Source organism: Durio zibethinus, unplaced genomic scaffold (genome assembly GCF_047325235.1).
Source record: "Durio zibethinus cultivar Kanyao isolate XHJ-2024 unplaced genomic scaffold, ASM4732523v1 HiC_scaffold_62, whole genome shotgun sequence".
NCBI classification, from domain to species: domain Eukaryota; kingdom Viridiplantae; phylum Streptophyta; class Magnoliopsida; order Malvales; family Malvaceae; genus Durio; species Durio zibethinus.
The window spans coordinates 9,753-22,500 of record NW_028322685.1 but is presented as its reverse complement, the minus strand read 5'-3'; the positions used below and the strand labels follow the sequence as shown (position 1 = coordinate 22,500).

General features: G+C 44.4%; 1 protein-coding gene across 1 annotated transcript in view; it reads left to right on the top strand.

Moving 5' to 3' along the window:
- The window catches only part of LOC149510131 (uncharacterized), a 14,000-nt gene extending 1,942 nt beyond the window's left edge, over window positions 1–12,058 (top strand). Inside the window, 1 exon segment of the mRNA XM_089757586.1 lies at window positions 1–12,058. This exon segment is cut by the window's left edge and continues 1,175 nt beyond it. The gene's annotated coding sequence lies outside the window, so the exon portion shown is untranslated.
- The last annotated feature ends 690 nt before the right edge of the window (window positions 12,059–12,748 follow it).

Here is a 12,748-nt window from a genome sequence, read left to right as displayed (position 1 = left end):
CGCATACAAATAGGGTCACTATTCGCCTACTACTAATAAGGGCGGAGAGTAGATTCTAGATTATATCAGTCGGGTAGGCTGGACTGGGGTTCTGGGAAAATCTCTACGAATTCTTCTTTGCCCTGGGTTTAGTGATGTCTCCGGCAGCCTTGCTGGGATCTCCAGATCGAATAATTGGTTTACAAGACGCTCTTAGGGGGTCTTGTCTTCTCAGATTCCAGCTTTTTACTTTTATTATAATTAGTTGTAGTTGTTCAGTAAACTTTTTGACTTCTAGCATGCAGTACCCGAGTCTTGCCCATTGTTGGAATATGGAGGAGGTATGTGTCCTCTCGGTCGCCTTGACCAACAATCACAGATCAGCCCGACTAACGGTCGCTTTGATCCGTTACAGATCAGCTCGAAAGTACCCCTTTCTATTATGATAGGGGTGGATGGTAGGGCTAGAGCAGGCATAATCGCTTGAACGACTAGAAGTGGGCCGACTATCTTCCATAAAAAAAATCTGAAAATTATATATATATATGGATATTCGGCGTTTAATGAGATAGTAGAGTTCTAGACTCAAGCTAGCAAAAAACAAGACTGAGGTCGATAGGGGCATTACTGGTAATTGAATTGCTAAGGTGCTTTCTGAAGTATTAACCATTGGCTAGCGCTCATCTCCAGCTCTGTTTCCAGCCTTTCATTTTATATACCATTCCCGTATGCCATACCTCTTATTTCATCTTGCTATACGTCCAAGCCTTCTCCCATCGGTAGTTGGAAGCAGAACTGAGACTGAATGTAACTGAAGGAAAGGGGATATAGGTACGATAGGAGGGCACGGTGTTGCAGGTAAGCGAAGGCTCTCTCTCTCGCTCTGTGGTCTTGTGTAAAGCCTTTCCGCCCATTATTATTATTGATCTTCATTCGTTGTGAGCAAGTCGAAAGCAGTTGAGGTGATAGCAATAGTAAGCAGGGAAACAGAAGCCAGAAGTCTTCAAAAAACTTTTGTGTAATAAAGCTTCCCGGTCGCATTTCATTGGTCTCTAAGGCAAAGTCTCGCTTAATCGTTCATCGATCTTTTCTTCTTTCTTCAACCGGTCATATCTGATCTGTAGCTGGTAGCGACATGAGGAAAAAGTCCTGAATGGTCTATTTTCTTTTCTAAATCGCGTTTGGTCGGATGGGTAAAGTACGGCCTCTAAAAACATGCGATAATCGGCTTTTTTAGTGGCATCCGTCTGAGGGCATCTGGAATTGTCTGTTTCGGTATTCACTTTTGTAAACGGGCGAAAACGCTCATCTGTCCACGACCCTTCTTTTATTCAAGATAGCTTTTATTCAATTAGGGCGAATACCTTGTAACCGAATTTTGATCTTTCAAGATATGCTACTCCCCGGTCGAGCTGTCTTGTAACGGTCTCTAGGGTCTTCGGTCAAATTGGTCTTCTTTCCTGTAGTAGTTCATCTGATGAGTTCATCGCGCAATTTGAGTTTAAGCATCGGGCTCCTGAAAGCTATCTTCTGTAGGGATCTCCGATCGCCTTGTATAACTATCGATCAATGGCTTTCGCGCTAGGAGATCATCAGCTTATGGCAGGAAGGATGGATGAGCTCCCTATTGATATAATAAAAGGGGATGGAGGTTCTGAAAGACCTCGGATGAGGGGGGAATATAGACACTGGGAAAGGAATCATGGGAGTCCGCCCCAAGATTGGAATGAAGGAAAGACTGGTGAATCAGGCAACCCCTCTACCTTGAATTCATAACTTGCATAATGAATTGCATCGACATCTTTGCCCGTGATCGAATGCCCCTTTCCCACGCCACCAATCGACGAATGCTGAGGAAGGAGTGAATCAACTGCTGCAACCAACCACAATACAAGACACCACCCGAGAAACTACCCAACACCCGAAAGGCGAAATAATGCCAGGAAGTTACCAAGCAACTCCAAGTGAATAACCCAACCACGACTATCTAACCAACTACCGATGAACTAATCAACAACCGAACGAGACTGAATCCAAGCGAGTGAATGAACGAGTCAGGGGTTTGTAAAGAGCAAAGGACTATCAAAAACACTACCCGGAATAGGAGTCTTGGCTTATGAGTTTGAGTTTGAGCAGGAAGAGGCATAATAGCCATCAACCGGAAGCAGTGCAAAAATTGGAGGAGAGCTTGTCTCAGCAAGTGATTGGGATTGCCGACGAGGCTCTGCAAGACCTGACCGCGAGGAAGGCCCTGGACGAGTGATTGGTCGAACATTGGAAAATGGAATACTTCCCCGTATTTTTTATTAAAACTTCTTCTTACCTTATTTTTGACCACTATTAGCACAGCTTCGAAAATCGTTATCTTTTATTCGCCTATACCTATATGTGACAAATAAATAAAAAAGAAAATGGAAAACTCGATCGAAGGGAAGGCAACAATTCAGAGACGAAGATAAGGCTTGGTGGCTTGCGAGGAAAGACTAGCTAACAAGGGAACGAACAAGAGCTCCTACTCGTGTTCCTGCTCAAGCTCCTATATCAGAAGCTACATATGCTCTGACAAGACGCTTTCTATTCTCTACTGCTTTCCTTTTATTATTCTTACTGCTACTCTTAGTCCTCCCATTAACTACAGCAAAGACTCCGCCTCTATCTCCTATGCCCCGTTCTTTTGTCATTTTGAATCGTTGATTGCTTGTGGTGATTGCGGTTCCTTTCTTTGTGTTATACCGGTATCCTTTCCTTCAGGTGTGCTGGCAGGCAAGGGAGGACGAGGACTGGAGTCCAACCCGAAAGTACAACAAGGATTAAAGAACGTCTTAAAGCTCGCCTCTTTGCTTTCAACAAAAAAAAAGCGGACTAGGCAATAAGAGGCTCAACCATAAGCCCAACTCTAATGGTGGGGGGGGGAATGTTGAAAACAATCTTATTGGAAGCGGCTTTCGAGTGAGGGCAATCGTCATAGTCAGCCAGCGAGCAATCCCAAGAAAGCCAGCTACCTAGCCTTTCTTATTTCCATCGCTAGCAACAACTGAGAAATAAGAATAGGAAAAACCTCCAAGCCCCTATAAAGTAAGCTATTTCAATGTTATTATTCTCTTTCTTTCTTCTGTCCGGTACCAAAGCCACTCGAACTCGAATGCCTCACCCGCACCTACTTCGAATGCCGCATCAACTCCCTCAAACACAAGGGAGCGGGCACTGCTCTCAGCCTGTCGAAACAACAAAACAAAACTCCATACCGGAAGATCATTACCTTCTTCCTAAAACGGAATATAGACATTGGTACAACAGGAGGCTCGAGAGACAGACCTCGAGCGACACATCGTAATTTACGCTAACCTCAGCGTACCATCGGAGAGACTTTAGCCACATTTTAACCCATGGTTAAAGAATGAGGCGATCAAGAAAGTCCCCCCAAAAACTGGAAAAAATGTCCGAAGACCTTCTCTTTCCTTTTTATTACAAACAGCTTCGAAGGCTTACAATGATACCATACCGGACTGGCTCAAGCAAAAGCATTGCCCCTTCCACAATGAAAGGCATTAGGCCCTGACCGATAGGCTTAATAGAAGGATTGGGCAGGCAGAGACGGAGAGGATTCCATACGGGACGGGGCTATTTCCACCAAGAGCAAATTAGACCGTAAAGAAGAGAAACTCGATATACGAACGAAAGAAGGTTCACTCCATCTGATTCCCTATTTACTCGCTTAGTCGGACATAGGCACTTTAGGAATACAAAAATGGACGTAATATACTACTTTGAAGACAGAGCAGTTACATCTTCCAGTGATTGAGCAACCGAACTTGATGCCTCCTTCTTTAGTTTTCCAAGATCGGCTGGGCTACTTTCAGAAGTGGGCAACTCTGCTCTTTGTTACAGTATACCATAAATAGGCATATCCGGCTTTTATAGAATCCCCTGCTATTGAATATCTGAGTCACTTTCCAATTCCATAACAGAAAGAGATGGGACTAGAGCTTTTGGCTTTCTTCCTTCACTTCGATCAAGTATTGCTGCGTCAAGGGAAAACCATGTCTAATGCCGAAGACGAAGAGCTGGTGCTATCGTTAGTTTATCGTTTATCACTGCGGAGTTCTCCTCTCCAACCAGTCGTTCTTCGAAACCTCTCCTTCTTTTTTAAGAAGACATAAGAGATATCGTAGCGTCGAAAGATTAGCTCTTCCTTTCTTCTTCATCCTAGAACTAGGAGATTGCTCCCTTCTTTTTCTTTCTTTTTCTAGATTGGGTTGGGTAGCATAATCGTTCCTTTTGGTGAGGTGATATCTATTGCTTATTGCTTTACTAATGGTAAGCGAAGCGTGGTAGAGGAATGAATTAGTCAACTCATCAGGCTCATGACCTTGAGGTTTAGGGTTCAAATCCCGTCTCCGCTACAACATTTTTCTTTTTCTCTTTTTTTTGGGTCTTAGTCTTACTATTGATCAAAGAGAACTACTGTCAGCTACTCATGTCAGCGAGTAGGTGTCAAGGAGGCCATAGGGCAATGTCCAGGCAAGAGAGAAAGGTGATTAAGCTAACGAAACGAACGAAGCGGAGCATATGAATAGGATAAGCTTTAGCAATGATACGAATCGAACGAGGACTCTGGGATTTCTAGAGCACGAGAGGACAGGCTTTAGATAGATAAGCTAGTGTCTGCGTAGGTAGGATAACCCGGCCATTTCTTTGTTGATGCAGGTAAGATAATCTCCTGGGAAATCCCTGGACAGTTCTCGTATCAAGTGGGTTTTTGGGAGAAGGATAGCGAAGTGAGATAGCTTAGAGGTAGAGGATAGAAGGGAAAGCTAGAGGAATGAGCCCGAGTCTGTGCGAGAAGTGAAATGCTTTTACAGGCTCAAAAGGAATCTGTGCCAAACGAGTTGAATACAAGAGTATGTTGTCAACAATTGGCATGGACCCGGAAACGAACATAGTGAAAAGCACAGAGTAAGCGAACGAATAAAGCTCGGGCTAGTCCCTCACTTCGGGATCAATAAGTCTTCGATAGCAGGTAAGATCACCTCCCAGGTTTCGGAAGGATAAGGAACTGAACCAGGCCTGAGAATGCTCAAGCTCGAGAGCCTATCTTAAGCGGGAGAAGTTCTGAGACATCTCCAGGGAAGCACATGTTTACTTAAAGAAGCACTTTCTCTCTGCATTCGTTGATAGAGGGTCGGGGAAAGTTTAGGTAGGGTGTCAGGTCAGCGAGAAGGAGTCGATCCACTGAGAATGTTTTGAAAGCGATAGCCGGTAGTTGTGCCACAGCTAAGGGAAATGGGACTTGCTTCAAGTGCAGCTACGACTGAGTCTCACGTTCGTTCACTGGTCCTATCTTACTTCAAAACTGGAAATTGACCTCGAATGTCTCGCTTTATATGCTCTATATACTCCTAAATGGCACAGATTCATTCCTTTTTGTCCCTTCTCACTTCTTTCGAGTTTGCGTTGTTCCTTTTCCGTGACGATCCTACCTAGCAGCTTATCCGTTCGATCGAACTACATCTCAGTCGCTATCCTGTTCTTTCTAAGGGAGCCGGCTACCAGATTCTGCTATGGGAAAGTCTCCTTCGCTTAGATCGCTCACTTAGGGTATAGTTCATATCCTCTTTCCCCGGAGATCAAACCTATTGAATCCACATCCGGACATAAGAAATTGGATGAACTAAACAAAATAAAATACAATACCATATTGTATTTGTTCCCACCTTCCGGCATCAACGAATGGAGGTACGAACAAGACCTGCGGTTCCTCGAACCAAGCTTATCACCCCTGGTCTCCTCCACCAGCTGGATCCGGTCCCATGCAATCCATTTGTCTCTCGAGGACCATCTCCACTTCTGCGAGAAAGGTCCCCAAACCCTTTCTTCCAGGGCGCTTTCCCATGCTGCATCCGAAGCAAGACCTCCTAAGCATTCTACTTGTCCCTCTTCAAAGGCTGCAGGGAGGACTAGGCTCTTTTGGATAAAACAATTAAATCTCGTGCTTTTCCCATTGAGATTGATCAATCTTGGACCTAGACTACTCAATTAAAATAAAGTGCTCATGTGCCGGTCGATATGTGAGTGAGTAAGCTATACGTCTCGTAGTAGTCGGCATTCTATAAGCTACCTTGCTCGTCGGTATTGCTTTCTATTTATATTTATATAATACTTTCTGTGTATGAAACGTCAGTGACACAGTGCTTCTTTCAATTTTCAAAGTAAAATAAACGCCTTTCCTCTCCGGGATTGAGACTGATGAGCGGTACGGTAGCAACTAAGCCGCCGTTGCGTATACAGTTTTTTCTTTTGGTTCACTTCTTTTGAGAGGGAGGCACATACAAAGGAGATACCTTTCATGGATTGGACAGAATCTTCGTTTTCTTATTGACACACACCAGCCTGTTTGTTCTTTGGATTCGAGATTCGAGATAGGAAGCTGTCTTGATTTTAGTCTATATCTGCGGAATTCCTATAGTAAGGTAGCCCCGATCAGAGTCTACTAGACTCGAGCAGTGTGGGTAGTGGTAGTCTTCTGATAGACCTTTTTTGTTTTTAAAAGATTTTGAAGTCAGTAGACCCCTTCAACGCTTACTCCTCGTTTAGGGGGTCGGTCAGGATGGCTAAAGAAAGAAGCTAAGATAAGAAAGTGGCCCTACATGAATGAAGAATCACTAACACTATGGAGGTTTAGATTTGCCTCGCGTAAAGGTGCACCTAAAATGTCAGGTCAATTGTCAGGGCTCACACACTGTTCCAAACAGAGAGAGTCTGAAGGCAGAGGCAAATAAAGATAGACCAGCTCGACCGGTCTCGGAAGGATTTTTCCTAAGTGCAGGTCAGTCTGGAGTTTCTGTGCTTATTTTTTCCTTATTTGGAAAGTGAGCACTGCTACTTGCTTGAGAATAGGGCTTCTCCATTTGAGGTAGGACTGAACGTCAGAAGAAAGAAGCCTAGTAGGTTTCGGGTGAGGAAGAGTCATAAGAAGAGGAAGAATAAGACGTTTGTGCGTGCTAGCTCTTTTGAAGACGTTGTTTGTGCTGATTCAAAGTACCTTGTTGACCATTCCTGCCTGACCTTCAACAAATGATGGGCTTGAGTGAGCCCCCTTTACTGGGACAAAGACCCTACCACTACCAGCCTGTGGAGATGCGGAAATCCCCTATGATATGAGTGGATCATCGAGTGAGGCAAGCGTAGTGAAGAGAGACCTCTATGGCGACCGGAGGCAACCAGCACCAGCAGAAGCTGAGCCAGAAACTGTCGTAGGGCAGTAAATAGAATATAGGGAATAAAAAGAGAGTGTATGTACCTCAGATCAAATATCTCACTCTTCTTATTCCCGCTATATCATCAGAGCGAACTACTCCACAGATCTTCTCTTCACTGATCGCTTTCGAGGCCCGGACTAAGAAGGGAGTACGACTAGTAACCCCGGCAGAATCAAAGACTGGTGGCGTAAGCCTCTCCCTCCTCTAAGTGAATATTCTAACTCTGCCTCCGCAGACCGATTGGCTTCCACTAACTACGGAGCTTGTGGTTCAGTGACCAATTGTCATTTAGAAGCAGAGATAAGCTCCGTCTGTTGCCGACACCAGATACCCTGACCTTGAGCCAAGACAAAGGTGCCGAACCGCAGAGGCCGAATACGAGGGCCGTGAGTGAGGGGAGTTATGTTGGGTGATTGTACGATGGATGCTATGTCCTCAGGTCTGTGCGCTCAGTCAGGTGCTATTGAGCTCTTTATTCCGCTTCACTTGTAAGCAGAAGGCGAGCTAGGAGCCAAGGACTACGATAAGCTCCATCAGACGACGACTAGCGGGGTCAGTACGATCTGACTGAGTAAGTGTAAGTGAGGGTACGTATGATGAGCTCTGAGATACCTATCTTAACAAAGTGAAAGATTTTTTTTGTCCTCCTCTCCTAAATCTCATTCATTTCAATTCAATTCCATTTGCATTTGGTTATGTTTATTGTTATCCACGCCATGATGTACTGGAATTCCTCCTCTCCTAAATGAAGCTATTTTCTGATGTAGTGTAGAGGGTACTCCACCTAAAGGATGAAACCATGCTCGTCCAAGTATAACTTCAAATGTCATAGGGATGTCCAAGACAACAAATTCTACTACTGTTTCGATGGGTCCCGTCTTTACTAATGCTTGGAAGTTTCCTAGGGCCTGGTGCCGTGTGTCGTCATAGGCTTTGATAACCACCCCGGTCGGTTTTAACTCAGACTGATCAATGCCAAACTTGCTCAGGGCCTTCAGTGGGCATACATTAATGGCGGATCCATCATCTACCATAACACACGGAGTGCTTTTTCCGCTTGGATAAAAAAGGGGTTTGTTGTGATTTAGACCCTCAAAGGGAAGGTCTTCATCAGAGAAAGTTATTACTCCTTTACTGGTTCCTGAAACGTTTCCTTTGCTAGGACCAGCGAGACTCATACAGGCCATCATTTCTGCAGGCGTTGCATTGGTTGGAACATCCATGTTTGCTAGTGCTCGGGCCAAGGTTTCTCTGTGCTAATAGGATGACATTAGTAAATCCCAAATACTGGCGTTGGCCTGGGTCTTCTTCAGCTGTTTTAGAACGAGACTTTCATCGTCTTCCTTTACTTTCACCGCCCGCCGTCTTTTCAACTGTGCCTTTTAGATAACCCTTGGAAAGGATAGGAGATCATAGGGAAAAGGGCTTGAAGGACGCTTTCTCATTAGTTAGGTCTTTTCCTTTAGAGGTCGGGGAAGGTGTGGAAGCTCTTGTGGTTTATACACGACCTTGAGGTTCGTTCGTCAAAGAAGCTTCAGTGACAGTTACAGGTACAACTCTTTATTGATGGCCAATTGTTCATTCTTGTATTCTGAGGTCATCAGAGACTTGGTTTTTAGTCACCTCCCTGGGCAGTCCTGGTTCAGTTCCTTTCAAATGTGACTGGGAAGCCGCTAGAATTGGTTCATCTTCTACGCCTGGTCTCATTGGCTCCTGTTAAGTTGTAACAAATAGATGTTTAAAATAGAAAGGGGGATTGGATAAGACCAAATAAATTGTTCCCAGAGGCCAACCTCTCCATTTATCTCTGTCGGGAGTCGAGAATTATCTCGAGTATTTTCTCTCTTATCTCTCACTGGGAGAGCCTCATCAGATTCTTTAGATTCTTTTGTGTCTTCACTGCCCGTTTCTTCTGTGATCTTTCGCATACACTTCTTCAAACTTTGTCGATAGAAGATAAGATGTCTTTCAGTGATGCAGCCCCCTCCGTAGGTATTCCTTCTAAGTATTCTGCGGGAGGCATAGGGACTTGGACAGATCGAGCTTCATCAAAGCTCGCCTTGGTGGTATCCCGTAGCTATCTCAATGGAACTGGAGGACCTTAGGACTGCTAAAGTCTTCCTGCCTTTCCAAGGAGAGCTGGGATACGATAGCTCCAGGTTAGAGGGATAGACTCATACACCAGCACTAGAGGTTAGAACGTAGCTTTACTCTCTACTTTTGGGTTATAGGGTTTGAGCGTGGGATTACTTAAGAACGTAGCCTACAAGGCGGTTAGCTGTCTTCCCTTCCTTCAACGGTAACTGCTGCTAAGAAAAAACAACGCAACGATCCAGGCTTGCGTTCGCATTCGCAAGGATCTGCGTTGAAGTTGATTCTACGTCTCTTTTTACCGGCTGTTATGATTGACGATCTCAAGAATAAGTTTCGGAGACTTGTGAGGCGTCTATCTCTATCTCATCATCACACGACCAGATATCACTCATGCTGTGAGCCTTGTAAGTAAGTTTATGCAAAGTTTATTTTAGTAAGGGCGTCAAATCTCGAGGCTCTTTTTCGTATTCTTAGATATCAGAAAGGTGCCCCAGGCCGTGATCTATAAGCCAAACGACCCAATACTATGGGAGAATCGTCTGTTGTGGACCCGGGATCTGTGTCCGCTTCCATCTCATTCTCGTTGTCTGGGGAGGGTCCACACGCTGCGAGGATAAGAACCGAGGTAGCACATTCCACTCGTCAGTTTATGACGAGCTTCGGCGGGGGCCTGACTCTGGAAGGTTGCTCTGGTTGCTTGGAAGGTGAGAGCTTAGGGTGGCTAGAAGTTCCGCTATTTCGGATAGCGAAGAGGCAAAACTCTTCTATATACGATGAAAGTGGCTAGCTCCTTTGGCATCTAAAGTTGATACCATCTACAACTCCTGAAAGAAAAAGAGTGTCTCACATGTTAAAGGCTGCTTTTAGGAGTGATCAATCTCACAAAGAGAATATCAAAAACAAAAATAGACTGTATACGCCGCTTACTATTTCCGCTATCCAAGCTCCTCTATCATAGAAAACACCGAAAAAGCCCGTTCATCTCTTCTTTCTCGGAAAGATGGAATTGGAATCTATTTGGTAGAGTCTGCCGTGGGAACAGGAAAAACGGAAATGTACTTTTTTGCAACAATGTCACTTTACCAATTATTGATATTGTAGAGCTTGCTTACCACCACTTACCGCATCCGATCGACTCATACCTCCAAACCTGGCCTGCTCTCTAAGAACCTATTATCCGCTCGGTGGCATCCGCTCGCTCAGCTAAAGAGCGGTAATATCCGCTGGGCTTATCAGGTAGGCATTTCGATCAGGATCATGATGGACCATTTCATAATTGTCTAAATAACATTGATATTCTTTTAGTTTGATTTCCTCCACGGCGTTAGAGGATTTATTCTATTACGAAGATATAAGATTTGCTACTTTCTCATGCGAATGAACGAACCCGACTTTTGCTCTTTCCGGGGTCTAGCTTGGATGGTCCAGACCAACAAGGACGGGGCGCGGTGGAGGCAACCAAGAGCAAGAAATGGAACTAGCGTGGTGCCTAGATTCAATCAATGCCCGCCGTCTCTCTCGTACGGATGCGGCGATTAGGTCTTTCTTTCAGAACCTAGATTCTCACTGAGACTTCCGCCTAGCTTTAGTCACTAACTCTTTAAGTTCTGACTCCACATCTCCTACACTTGCAAGAGGAACTGAGCGATCCCATCTACCTGACCCGGTTAAGCCCCCTCTTCCATCCCTTCTATTGCTATTCTTGAGGGGCAATGGGAAGCCCGTGAGCTGGCTTGTCGAGTGGCATATGCTTCTTTATATGTTCCGTTCCGTCAAGGGCTATTCAATTTCATCATTTGCATCAGCCGGGTAGGTATGAGAGGTTTACTTCGGGAGACGCTTTTTGCCCTGCCTCACGATCGGCTTAAAGCGAACGTCCTTTTTCCGTATAGCATAGCGATGGGATCTGTCCGTCTTGGAAAAAACACCGTTATGTTTCATTGCGTGTATGCAGGCAGGCCTGACGCGGCTTACGTAAGTAAGCGCTTAGGTTAGGTCCCTCATTTCCTTTGATCTCTTACAGAAAGGTCCATTTATCGCATCGCAGCAGGTGAACTACCATTTGAGGAGAGAGCGGCAAGGGATTCATAGATGGGCAGAATCTTCTCTTTGCTGCGGGTGGATGCCCAGAGGGAGCTGCTAAAGCAACTGACACCGGTTAATCAATAGTAGTGATCCCTGCCCCCTTCTTATACTATGCATTATGCTCCTCGAAGCAAGGAAGTGAGAGCACCAGGTTCGATAGGACCTGGAAGAGCAGATAGGTTGTTTGTGAAAGAAGGGCTTGTTCTCGAATAAGCTCTTTGCTTTGACACAGATATTCTCTAGATGCCAAGAACAGAAGCAGATAAGATAGCGGATTAGGCCGACAAGGAGGGCATTCGATGCAGCAGATTCGTTCACAGGGGATTTTCTGTAAGGCTAACAGCTCGAACAGTAACTTTCCTCCAGCTCTTCTATTATTTAGAATTAAAAATATCATAAGAGAAGAAGAATCATAAGACTTTCGAAGTTTCATAATCATAAGACTCTCTTTCTTTTTATATAGGCAAGTTGATCGAGAAAGCGGAAGGCCCAATGAGCTCTACAGTAGTGCCTTGCGGGGTCGTAGAGCCGGTAAACCTAGTTCGCCTAAGAGACTTGAAAAACCTTGAAGATAGATAGAGAGTACTTTTTTTCGTAATTTCTTAGATTGGTCAGTGAAAGCTTAGGAGGGAAAAAACAAACTCTTAGATCTATACTTTGAAATTCAGGTACCTACTTCAAATCTTCCTTGAGAGCTGGGATAAGTACGGAATTTCACTCTGGTTGAATCGCTTCTATCCTTAGCCCGGTACCGAGGGGGGGATAGGAATCGATTGAAGAAGGAATTTACTTATCTAAAGGAAGAGAATCAGCAACTATTTCATACGTATCTGGCACTGCTTGACTTGTTGACTCACCCGAGGCGAGGACTGAATTTGCTTTCTTTCTTGCTTTGTATCGGGGTATGTGTATGCGGTTGTAGGACATGTTCTTTCTTGTTAGAGGTTTCCTTCATCATATGACACCAATATTCAAAATTATCACGTTTGTGTTTTGTAGGCCTGAAAGGAGGTTAGGCGTGATTTCCACTTTTTGTCAATCAATGTATGGGTACACTGTAGTTGTGTTCATTTCCATCTCATTTGTGAGAGTTAGGGACGGAAAAGATCTTCAATATGTTTTCAATCTTATCGGAATTGAGCTGCTTAAGATTCCAATTCAAGTAAGGAAGATTGTAATTATAATTAGTCTAGGTATTATAATGAAATAAAAATACCATTTTATTTTCGCCCAAGCTAACCATCTCGACTGATCGATCGGAATGAAACCGATTAATATGGAACTGCTAAAGATGGAAAAAACAAAACGCAAGGTAGAAAGTGAGAAAGTCC